Source organism: Erinaceus europaeus, chromosome 1, assembly GCF_950295315.1.
Source record: "Erinaceus europaeus chromosome 1, mEriEur2.1, whole genome shotgun sequence".
Classification (NCBI taxonomy): Eukaryota; Metazoa; Chordata; class Mammalia; order Eulipotyphla; family Erinaceidae; genus Erinaceus; species Erinaceus europaeus.
Genome location: NC_080162.1, coordinates 56,138,882 through 56,151,863, shown reverse-complemented (window position 1 = coordinate 56,151,863; position 12,982 = coordinate 56,138,882). Strand labels below are relative to the sequence as shown.

The 12,982-nt window shown below is 40.0% G+C and overlaps 1 non-coding gene across 1 annotated transcript; it reads left to right on the top strand.

Moving 5' to 3' along the window:
* The first annotated feature begins 478 nt into the window (after positions 1-478).
* On the top strand, positions 479-585 carry LOC132542758 (U6 spliceosomal RNA). Its single transcript, XR_009553733.1, has one exon. It is a non-coding gene; the product is annotated as a U6 spliceosomal RNA (small nuclear RNA).
* Positions 586-12,982: the final 12,397 nt, after the last annotated feature.

Here is a 12,982-nt window from a genome sequence, read left to right as displayed (position 1 = left end):
GCAATAACCTATGACCAGAGCATTAAACTTTGCAATTTGCTTTCAGACTCTTTTAATTAAAATATTTAGTACCTTATAGCTGCTTCACTTTCCCCAAATTACACACACACACTGATTTTCTTTACTAAGCCATTACACCCTGTCTCTTTATTGTACTTAAAATGTGCTATGATATAAAGGGACCTCTGCTAGCCACCTCTGTTTTCTAGTCACAATAGAACATTCTTAGAATTGATTGTCACAGTTGACAAACCTAAAAATAACAGAAAGCCCAAGCACTCTAGCTCCCGAATTTTCACTTCTAACTAAACACAATGGTTTGTTTTTTTGTTTTTTACCAGAGCACTGCTTCGTTCTGGCATATGGTGGTGCAGGGGACTGAACCTGGGACTTTGCAACTTCAAGCATGAGACTCTTTGCATAACCATTATAAAGCTATTTCTCCCATCCCAAGCAGTATTTTAAACACATTTGTTGAGTACTTGCTTTGGTAGCACATACACTAAAAATGTAATGATATAGAGGAGATTAGCAAGTCCCTTGCACAAGTATGATGCCCAAATTCATGAAGCATTCCAATTTTAAATAAACACATTTGTGGTTCAATCCCATTTTTTTTTTTTTTACATCTATAAGTCTTATTTTTGTTAGTGCTAAACACAACATGTGAGGTTCAAGAATAATCCCAGAAAAGAATTGTAGAATTTATAATTCTTGTTTTTTAAATTTACAACAAAACTTTAGTGATCAAAATGGATCATTTAAGACCATGGAGTAGAGTTGAGAATGTATATAAAGACTTACTTAATTTGGGGCAGAGAAAGAGAGAGTGTGTGTGTGTGTGTCAGCCCAACCACACTCAGCTGTAATATATCACAATCTTAGGGATTGAAGCTGGCGCCTACAGGGCCTCAAACATACATGTACAGTGCTCCAGTGTTGTTCTCTATCTCCCGAGCCCAAGAACCTATGTGTAAACCCTTCCATTTATAATCAGCTGGTCAATGAGAAAGAAATAGTACTGGGACAGGTAGATAGCCTATGCCAAAAAATTATCCCTCTTACCTGAAAGAAAAAAAAAAACTCAGTATATGTACAGACTTAAATATAATAACTAAAACCATCAACCTTTAGAGCATAGGATTACACTTTTGAAGATTAAAAAAATTTTTTTTAATATTCCCCTTTTGTTGCCATTGTTGTTTTTATTGTTGTAGTTATTATTGTTGTTATTGATGCTGTCGTTGTTAGGACAGAGAGAAATGGAGAGAGGAGGGGAAGACAGGGAGGGAGAAAGACAGACACCTGCAGATCTGCTTCACCACCTGTGAAGTGACTCCCCTGCAGGTGGGGAGCTGGGGGCTCGAATGGGACCCTTAGGCCGGTCCTTGCGTTTTGCGCCACGTGTGCTTAACCCACTGCGCTACTGCCCGACTCCCAAGATTACTTTTTTCTTTTAAATTTTATTATCTTTATTTATTGGATAAACACAGCCAGAAATTGAGACGGTAGGGGAGAAAGAGAGACATCTGCAGTACTGCTTCACCACTTGCAAAGCTTCCATCTCTGCAGGTGGGGACCAAGGGCTCAAACCCGGGTCTTTGAGTACTGTAACATACGCGTTCAACGAGGTGCACCACCACCCGGTCCCTCCAGGATTACATTTTTGTGATTTCTTAGACACCACACCAAATGTATAAGTGATTCATTAAAAAAATTCTTTAGGGGCAGAGAACATGAAAGAGACCACAGCACTGAATCTTCCTTCAGTGTGGTGGGGACCAGACTTGAATACATGACACAGTAGCATAATATCCAAGTGATTCATTTCATCAACCCTATTTTGATTAAAATTATACAGAGAGAACAATCTGTCTATCTATTTAATATGAAGGGAGAGAACATGCCAGAGTGATGGCTATGGTTCTCCTTGTGAATAAATCTTTAAAAAAAACAAAAAACTACCACATATACTTTGACAAATTATACAAAACACTTAAGCAAGCAAGAAATGATAGCAATTTTATATAATTTCTCCAAGATATTAGAAACGAAGTATTTTCTAATTTTTTATGAGGGTAATATTGCCATAACACTAAAATCAGACCTGAGAATGGAAAACTCTTCCATTATCTAATATGAACAAACATTAGCTGCAGAAAATCCTCAATAAAAATGTAGCAAATCAAACCCAACAATATATAAAAAGAATTATATACCATGGCCAAGTGGACTTTATCCCAGGCATATTAGATTGACTCAACATTAGAAAACCAGCAGACAAGGGGTGCCAGGCAGTAGCACACCTGGTTAAGTGCTCACATAGTGCACAAGGACCCATGTTCAAACCCCTGGTCCCCACCTGCAGAGGGAAGGCTTCAGGAGTGGTGAAGTGGTGAAGCAGGACTGCAGGTGTCTGCTTCTTGTCTCTTTCTCTATCTCCCTTTCCCCTCTCTACTCTCTGTCTCTATCCAATAATAAAATTAAAAAGAGAAGAAAAAGGAAATAGACAAGAAGGAAAATCACTTGGTCATACTACATAGTCATAGCTCATGATACAGAAAAAGTATTTTACTAAATTCAACAACCATGATTTTAAAAAAGCTATAAGCAAAGTAGGAATAGAAGGGAATGTTATCAACTAAGTGAAGAACATCAATAATAAAAGGGGGGGTGGGCGGTAGCACATCAGGCTAAGTGCACATGGCGTGAAGCTCAAGGACCGGCATAAGGATCCCGGTTTGAACCTCCTCAAAATGACTTACAGACTTAGATGTAAGCTGTAAAATTTCTAGAAGTTAACAGAGGAGAAAACATAAGTGATCTTGGGTATGGTGATGACTTCATGTATATCACCACAGGCACAATTCACAAAAGATTTAATAAACTGAAATTCATTAAAATGTAAAGCCTCTGTCCCAGTGAAGGATGCTATTAAGAGACTGGGAAAGTAAACCATAAACTGGGGCGGGGGGCAATCTTTGCAAAAATATATAATAGAATTCAACAATTAGGGGCTGGGTGATGGTGCACCAGGTGGAGTGCACATGTTACAATGCACAAGGACCTATATTCAACCCCCAGGTCCCCACCTGCAGGGGGAAAGCTTAAAGAGTGCTGAAGCAGTGCTGCGGGTGTCTCTCCCCTCCCTATCTTCCCCTTCCCTTTCAATTTCTGTCTCTAGCCATAAATAAATAAAATAACTCCATTAGGAAGTGGGCAACTAGATTTAAAAATGGGCAAGAGACCTGAACAAACATCTTACCAAAGAAGATATACAGACAGAAAATAACAAATATACATATGAAGAGAGATGCTTTGCATATTTCACCTGGAAAGTTCAAGTTAAAACAACAGTGAGACGTCATTGTCCACCTATAAGATAAATTCAGCTCAAAAACACCGGTAAGGGGCCGGGTAGTGATGCACCTGGTTGAGTGCACATGTTACAGCAAGCAAGGACCTGGGTTCAAGCTCCCAGTCCCCAGCCCCTGGTCCCCACCTGCAGGGGGGAAGCTTCACAAGTGGTTGAAGCAGGGCTGCAGGAGTCTCTCCATCTCTCTCCCTATCTCCCCATTCCTCTCAATTTCTGGCTGTTTGTATCTAATAAAAATAAAGATATTTTTTTTTAAATTTAGATAAAAATTTGGTAACACCAAATGCTGGCAAGAATGTGGAGCAACAGGAGTTGCCATTCATTGTTGGTGGAAGGCAGAATGGTATGGCCACTTTCTTTTTCTATACCAGAATACTGCTTAACTCTGGCTTATGATGGTGTTTGGGCTTGAACTTGGGACCTCAGAGCCTCAGGCATGAAAGGCTTTTGCAGAACCATTATGCTATCACCCTGGCTTGATATAGTCATTTGTAAGATAATCTTGTAAAAAGAAAGGAGAAAGGGGCACACATGAGCGCACATGTTACAATGCACAAGGATCCCCTGGTTCCCACCTGCAGGGGGAAAGCTTCACAAGTGGTGAAGCAGGGCTGCTGGTGTCTCTCTCCCTCCCTATCATCCCCTTCCCTCTCGATTTCTACCTGTCTCTAGCCAATAAATAAATAAAGATAATTTAAAAAAAAAAAAGAAAGAAGAGAGAGAAAAGGAAGGAAGGAAGACTTCTTATAAAAGTAAACAAATGGGACCTGGTGATGGCGCACCTGGTTGAGTGCACATGTTACAATGCACAAGGACCCAGGTTTGAGCCTCTGTCCCCACCTGCAGTGGGAAAGCTTTGTAAGTGGTAAAATAGTGTTGCAGGTGTCTCTTTGCCTCTCTTCCTGTCTATCACACCCTTCCCTCTCGATTTCTGACTGTTTCTACCTAATAAATAAATAAAACATAATTTTTAAATAGACAAATTATGATACAATTCTGTCATCAAATATTTACATTACATTCTGTCCCAAGTATTTACATGAATGAGTTGAAAACATATTCACACAAAAGCTTGCACATGAACCTTTATTCATAACACCAAAACTTGGGGAGGGGAGCAGGGGAATCTAAATACTCAAGTACCCTTTAGTGGATAAACTGATAAGATGTGCTACATTCAGACAATGGAATTTATTCTCACACTAAAAGGCTACCAAGCATAAAAAGACATGAAAGAAACTAAATGTATATTACTAAATGAAATAATCTATTCTAAAAGCATTAGATAATACATTAATTCTATGATATTCTGGCAAAAGCAAAACTGAAGACAGTAAATGAGTGAGTGGTTTCTGGAGATTATTGAGAGGGAGGGAAGAATTATAGGCATAGTACAGAAGATTTTTAGTATAGTGAAATACTTAGTGTGATAGCATAATGATGAGTAGATCATTTGTTCAGTCCCATAATGCACAGCACCAAGAATGCACTCTAATAATGTTTTGGATCATAATAAAGTGTCAATGTATAACAAATATCTGTGGTGTAGGATATTGATAACAGAGGGATAGGGACTCTATATGGGGGACAGTAGTTATATATGGGAAATTGCTATCAATCAAAATCAGGTCAATTTTGATGTAAACAGCTCTAAAAATACTCTGTTAAAAAATACAGTTCAGGGGAGTCAGGCTGTAGTGCAGCAGGTTAAGTGCAGGTGGCGCAAAGCACAAGGACTGATGTAAGGATCCCAGTTGGAGCCCTGGCTCCCCACCTGCAGGGGAGTCGCTTCACAAGCGGTGAAGCAGGTCTGCAGGTATCTATCTTTCTATCCCCCTTTCTGTCTTCCCCTCCTCTCTACATTTCTCTCTGTCCTATCCAACAACAACTACAACAATAAAACAACAATGGCAACAAAAGGGAAAAAATAAATAAAATAAATATATTTAAAAAAAAAAAGTTCAGGGGGGCAGGCAGTAGCACACACATTACAGTGTGCAAGGACAGGGGTTCAAACCCCTGATCCCCACCAGCAGGGGCAAAGCTTCACGAGTGGTGAAGCAGGACTGCAGGTGTCTCTCTGTCTCTCTTTTTCTCTCTACCTTCTCTCTCGAATTTTCTCTGCTCTATCCAGTAATAAACAAAAAGATTAAAAAAAAACAATCCAAGTGAAAAATGGAATCACGATTTGAATAGATTGTTTTCCAAAGGAGATACTACACAGATGGCAAATAGGCACACAGTCATAAGGGACATTCTAATTATACTTACTAGAATGACTGTAATAAAACAAAACAAAAAAAAAGTCCCAAGTGCTTTTAAACTAAGGTTTCCTCCATTTCCCTAGGGGTGACTGGCATTATTGTTATTATTGTATATTTCACATGTGGACAATATCACATTTCCTTCAACCATTCCCACATTAATGGTTCTGGCAGTTCATGGTGTTTGTTTGTTTGTTTGTTCTTCTTCCACTACAACCAAACTTGTAAAGCCCCAATTGTATTGGTGCTTCAGCTGTACAAAAACCCTTTATCCAGGAGTTGGGTGGTAGCACAGCGGGTTAAAGCACCAAGGACTGGAGTAAGGATCCCACTTCGAGCCCCCGGCTCCCCACCTGCAGGGGAGTCCCTTCACAGGTGGTGAAGCAGGTTTGCAGGTGTCTGTCTTTCTCTCCCCCTCTCTGTCTTCCCCTCCTCTCTCCATTACTCTCTGTCCTATCCAACAACGACAACATCAATATCAACAATAATAGCCACAACAATAAAACAACAAGGGCAACAAAAGGGAAAATAAATATTTTTTTTATAATTTATTTCTTTACTGGGGAATTAATGTTTTACATTCAACAGTAAATACAATAGTTTGTACATGCATAACATTCCCCAGATTCCCATTTAACAATACAACCCCCACTATGTCATTCATCATCTTTCATGGACCTGTATTCTCCCCACCCACCCACCCACCCACCCCAGAGTCTTTTACTTTGGTGCAATACGCCAATTCCATTTCAGGTTCTACTTGTGTTTTCTTTTCTAATCTTGTTTTTCAACTTTGGCCTGAGAGTGAGATCATCCCATATTCATCCTTCTGTTTCTGACTTATTTCACTCAACATGATTTTTTCAAGGTCCATCCAAGATCGGCTGAAAACGGTGAAGTCACCATTTTTTTACAGCTGAGTAGTATTCCATTGTGTATATATACCACAACTTGCTCAGCCACTCATCTGTTTTTGGACACCTGGGTTGCTTCCAGGTTTTGGCTATTACAAAAATCCAAATATCCAAGAATATCCAAAAATGGGGGGAGGACTTGGACAGAATATTCACCACAGAAGAGATCCAAAAGGCTGAGAAACACATGAAAAAATGTTCCAAGTCTCTGATTGTCAGAGAAATGCAAATCAGGGCAACAATGAGGTATCACTTCACTCCTGTGAGAATGTCATACATCAGAAAAGGTAACAGCAGCAAATGCTGAAGAGGGTGTGGGGTCAAAGGAACCCTCCTGCACTGCTGGTGGGAATTTCAATTGGTCTAACCTCTGTGGAGAACAGTCTGGAGAACTCTCAGAAGGCTAGAAATGGACCTACCCTCTGATCCTGCAATTCCTCTCCTGGGGATATATCCTAAGGAACCCAACACATCCATCCAAAAAGATCTGTGTACACATATGTTCTTGGCAGCACAATAAATAAATATTTTTTAAAAGTTAAAAAAAAAAAACCCTTTATCCAGATTCCATCCCCAAGAGAGTTTGATTAAGTTGACCTGAGAAACAGCCTGGGTACATGAATTATTTTTAAAACTTCATATGCCAGGTGATTCTAACTGATGGTCAAGGCTAACATTCATAGACTGGATGGAAACTTGTATACTGTATTGATTTATTTGCCACCAGAGTTGTCACTGGCTATTAGTGCCTATGACAAATCCACCGGTCCTGCCAGCTTTTTTTTTTTTCTTCTTCTTCTTTATTTGATAGGGCAGAGAGAAATTGAGAAGGGGTGGGAGACAGAGGGTTAGAAGGAAAGACACCTGAAGCGCTCTTTTACCACTGGTGAAGTGTCTCACCTCCCCTCCCCCTGCAGTGGCTAGTGAGGGTTCGAATAGGGTCCTTGCTCATGGTAACGTGCACTTAACCAGCTGAGCCACTGCCCAGCCCCCAAATGGGTATAGTTTATTTCACACCATTCCTAAACACACACACCCTCAGTCAGCTCCCAGGTATGAGGTCCTCATTTCATTTTCTGAAATGTGTTCCTTCTCCAAACCTGTCTGAATTTGATAACTAGCCCACTTTGAATCAAACAGAACTCTCTTTTCTTTAGGTAGAAGCTGGCTGATTGCATCTTTTTTTAATCAATTTTTCCCTCTCCTATGAATTAAATAGTGATTTATATGACTACAAATTAATAGGAGTGTACATAAACACTATTCCCACCACCAGAAGACTGTCCCAACCCATCCTCCCCCTACCCCTGCCCCGTGAAGACAAACATCCACCCTCACCCTGCATCTTATTTTTACAATCATTTTTCCTTTTGTTTAATAATAGTATTTATTCTTTTCACCTTTGAACTCCAAAAGTCTAAACACTTTGGCCACCTTGGAAGCAGTCTGTATATAAAATGTTTTTTGTTGTTGTGTTGTTTTTAAACGTAAGGCTCAAGGTTCAAGCTCCTCAGAGATTTCCAGGGACTGGAAAATCAACAGCAGGTTGATTAGGCAAGGAATTTTAAAGCTGCAAGTAAGACAAGCTCCAACTCAAACTGGCTCAAACCACCACCAACACCAGTTATAGTCTCATCTAGGCAGAAATCCAAAGGCAACATGTCCAAAGTCACAGAACCTAATAGCTTATTAACCATGTGCCCTTGGGCAAGTAACAAACTCAGTTTCCTCATCTATGGAAAGGATGTTGGGGTCCAGCTGGTGGCACACCTGGTTGAACACACAAATTACAATGTGCAAGGACCCAAGTTCAAGCACCCAGTCCCTACTTGCAGGGTGGAAGTTTCCCAAGTGGTGGAACGGTGCCAGGTGGTGGTACATCTGGTTAAGCACACGAGTGGTAAAACAGTGATGCAGGTGTGTGTCTCCTCTCTCTCCCCCTTCTCTCTCAACTTCTTTCTCTATCCAAAATTTAAAAAACAAAAATATTTTTAAAAGGATGAGTGTACAATGAGCTTATAAGTAAAGGTTTTACATCAAACCCTAACAGAAAGTGTTTTATATAGGTACTATATTGACTTGTCATTACTGTATAACATTACACTAAAAATCTTAATTTATTTTTTCTATGTTTTTATGATTTTATTAGTGATTTAATATTGTTTTACAGGATTACAAGATAATAGGGGTATAATTTCACACTGTTCCACCACCAGAATTCTGTGTCCCCAATCCTTCCCTTGGAAACTAAGTAATTCTCCCAAGGTCACAGGTATGGGTTGGTTTCATATCTATCAATATCTGTTTATCTCTATACATATATTTTTTCTTGTTTTTTCCCATGGTCCTGCCTTCACTTCCTTTAAAATCTATTACAATTTCTTCATGATTACCTCTAATATATAGTTTATTTAGTAATGATCTCTTTAATTTCTTTATCTTGGGAAGATATGCATCTATCTGGCTTAATTCTATTGTGATCAGAAAACATGCTTTGTATTGTGAAAGAGACTACAGCACAAAAGCTTCTTTCAATATGTGGGGGCCAGACTCTAAGTATTAAATTTTTGAAGGGATACTGTACTGTGATTATGTAATAGAACGGTCTGAAGTATTTAGTAGTAAATTTCCACAGTATATGTGCCTTACTCGCAAATGGATCAGGAGACTCTATACACGGAGAAATAGTGAGTGAGAGAAAGAATGAAAGAGTAAGGGATGGAGGTGTGAACATAAATCACTCAGCAGATAAAAAAGGAAAAACTTATAACTTCTTCCCCATACTCTGTTCCTCCAGGTGTGTATCCTTCTATGCCTTCTCCATACTCAGACATATACGAATTGGTATAGGGTCTTGTTGTTTTATAAAAATAGAATTACTCTTTGTATATTATTATACATCTTGTTGTTTTTTTTCTCGATACATTAAGATCCCTCCTGATTAAAAGATAGACGTTTAAAAGAGTTACATAATCTAAACCATACCACCCTGAATGGGCCCAATATTATCTGATCTTGGAAGCTAAGCAGTGGCAGGTTTGGTTAGTACTGAGCCAGAGGAATAACTCACTAGGTGGGGCACCTGCCTTTAATATACACACAGCCCAGCTGAGTCCCATCACCACCTAGGAGTGTCAGAGCACCAGAAGTGGTACTGGTGCTGTGGCATTCTCCCCCCCACCCCAAACAGGATTTACTTGTTAATGAAATACACAGTAAGAACCAGAACATCACTCTGGCACATGAAATGCTGGTGCTCTGTGGGCAAGGCGGTGGCACACCCGATCAAACGCACATATTAATTACTAAGCGCAAAGATCCACCCAAGGATCAGGGTTCAAGCCCCTCCTACCCGCCTTCAGGGAGGACGTTTCACTAGTGGTGATGGTTCATGAGGAGACGTTTGACGGGGTTCATGAGCAGGTGTTTATCTCTTTCCTTTTCTGTCTCCCCCATCTCCCTCAACTTCTCTCTGTCCTATCCAATAAAATGGAAAATTGGCCACTAGGACCAGTGGATTCATAGAGACCGCACAGCCACAGCAATAACCCTGGGGGCAAAAAAAAAAAAAAATTGCTGGTGCTCAAACTCAGAACCAAATGCTTGAAAGCCCAAGGCTTTATCCACCTCCAGACTGCTCTCTTTTCTTCACTTCTCTAAGTGAAATAAATAAATAAACAGACAAATAAATAAATAGTGGCCCTTGATTAGCCAATCAAGCATGCAAAGCGCAAGGACTGGCAAAAGGATCCCGATTAGAGCCCCCATCCCAACCTAGAGGATAGTCGCTTCACAGGCGGTGAAGCAGGTCTGCAAGTGTCTTTCTCTCCCCCTCTCTGTCTTCCCCTCCTCTCCCCATTTCTCTCTGTCCTATCCAACAACAACATCAATAACAACAACAATAACTACAACAACAATAAAAAAGGCAACAAAAAGGAAATACATAAATAAATAAATGTTTTTTAAAAAACCCTTCCATAGTAATGAATTTCTTTTGTAGCAGGGTGTTTTCAAATTACTGCCTAGTTGTCATGTTTCTTTAAGGTTTTATCAATGGATGGCTACACCCATTGGTTTATGTATCATCTGTGACTTCGATCACACTACAGTGGCAGAGTTAAGCGATTGCAACAGAAGCCATATGATCTGCTAAGCCTAAAACAGTTAGGCTTGGCCTTTTTCAGAATAAGTTTACTGACCTTTGCTCTGAATTTTCTTTCTTTCTTTTTAAAAATTACTACCATGTTTATTACTGTGGCTCGGTGCCTGCTCAACAAATCCACCCCTCCTGGAAGATATATATATATATATATTAAATTCTCTTTATTTGATAGACCAGAGAGAAATTGAGAGAGGAGGGGGAGGTAGAGAGGGAAACCTGCTTCACTGTTCATGTAGTGTCCCCTCTGCAGGTAGGGAGTGTGCATGATAATGTATGCTATCAACCAGATGCACCACCACCTGACCCCCCACTCTTCTTGGAATGTTTAGAAAATCCCTTCAGTGGTCTGAGAGGTGGCACAGTGGTAAAGCTTTGGACTCTCAAGCATGAGGTCCAGAGTTCGATCCCTGACAGTACATGTGCCAGAGTGATGTCTGGTTCTTTCTCTCTCTTCCTATCTTATAAATACATAAAATCTTAAAAAAAAAAAAAGTACAATTAAAAAAAAAAGAAAATCCCTTCAAAATGAGACTGTACCTTTAATGCAAATTGCTATGATCTGTGAAATAATCTCTTCTGTGAAAATGAGGCTGAATCTTTAATGCAAATTGTTGTGAGCAAGGGGGGAATTTCTTCTGTGAATAACACCTGTTTAAATGTCTCAACTAGGGTGTAGGAGATACTTAGTGATTATATAAAAGACTTTCATGCCTAAGGCTCTGAGACCCCAGGTTCAATCTCCAGTACATGCACAAACCAGAGCTGATCAATGTTCTGGTCGCTCTGTATCTTTTTTTTTTTTTTTTTTAAAGATTTTATTTATTTATTTATGAGAAAGAGAGGAGGAGAGAAAGAACCAGACATCACTCTGGTACATGTGCTGCCAGGGACCGAACATAGGACCTCATGCTTGAGAGTCCAATGCTTTATCCACTGCGCCACCTCCCGGACCACACTGTATCTTTTGTTCTATATCTCTCTTTCATTAAATAAATAAATATTTATTTATTTTCTTTTATTGCCACCAGAGTTATCATGGGGGCTGGGTGCCAGCACAACGAATCCACCACTCCTAGTGGCTATTTGTTTTTAATTTTGTTATCTTTATTTATTTACTGGATAGAGACAGAGATAAATTGAGATGAACGGGGAGATAGAGAGGGAGAGAAGCAGAGGGACTCCTACAGCACTGCTTCACTGCTTGCAAAGCTTTCCCCCTGTAGGCTGGGGACCGGGAGCTTGAACCTGAGTCCTTGTGCATTGTAATATGTGGACTCAATCAGGTGTGCCACTACCTGTCCCCATGGCTATTTTCCTCTTTTTTTTAAAAAAAAATTATTTATTCCTTTTTGTTGCCCTTGTTTTATTGTTGTAGTTATTATTGCTGTTGTTATTGATGTGGTCATTGTTGGATAGGACAGAGAGAAATGGAGAGAGGAGGGGAAGACAGAGAGGGGGAGAGAAAGACATGCTTCACTGCCTGTGAAGGGAAACCCCTGCAGGTGGCGAGCGGGGGGCTCAAACCAGGATCTTTACGTCGGTCCTTGCACTTTGCGCCACCTGTGCTTAACCTACTGCACTAACACCTGACTCCCCCCCCCCTTTTTTTTTCTTTTCTACTTTATTGGCTAGGATAGAGAGAAACTGACAAGGAAAGAGAAATAGAGAGGGAGAGAAACAGAGCACCTACCCCTGCAGGTGGGAGCTCTAACCGGGGTCTTTGCGCATTATAATATGTGTGCTTTACTGCTAGCCCCAATAAATAAATGTTTTTAAAGTGTATTTGGTGAGACTTAATAACTTTCCATGGTTGTGGAGTGACTCTGGTACCGTTCTTAGTGCTGCCTTGTGGTGCTGGGGCTTGAACTCAGGACCTCATGCTTGATAAAGCACACGCTTGAGCAGGTGAGCTATATCCTGCCCTGCAAATTTTTTTAAATTATTTTAATTAGTCTTTAAATTAGAAGAAGATTTTGTAAGCTTCATTTTTAGGGTGAAGAGCTTCAGAGAGATTTAGGGGAAATGCCAAAGGTCACAAAGCTAAATAAAATAACGCAGCTTGTATCTGTACACACGTGTGTCTGTCTCCCTGAGTACTGGCTTGGGAGGTAGATGATTGTTATGGGATCCTCAGAGAGCCTATAGTCTGTTTTGTTAGCATAATTTTCCAGTGGTGAACTCATGGCCTAACAGTGCTGCTAGAGTTGCCATAACAAAATGCCACAAACTGAGTGTTTAGAACAACAAGTATTTCTTGTCTCACAGT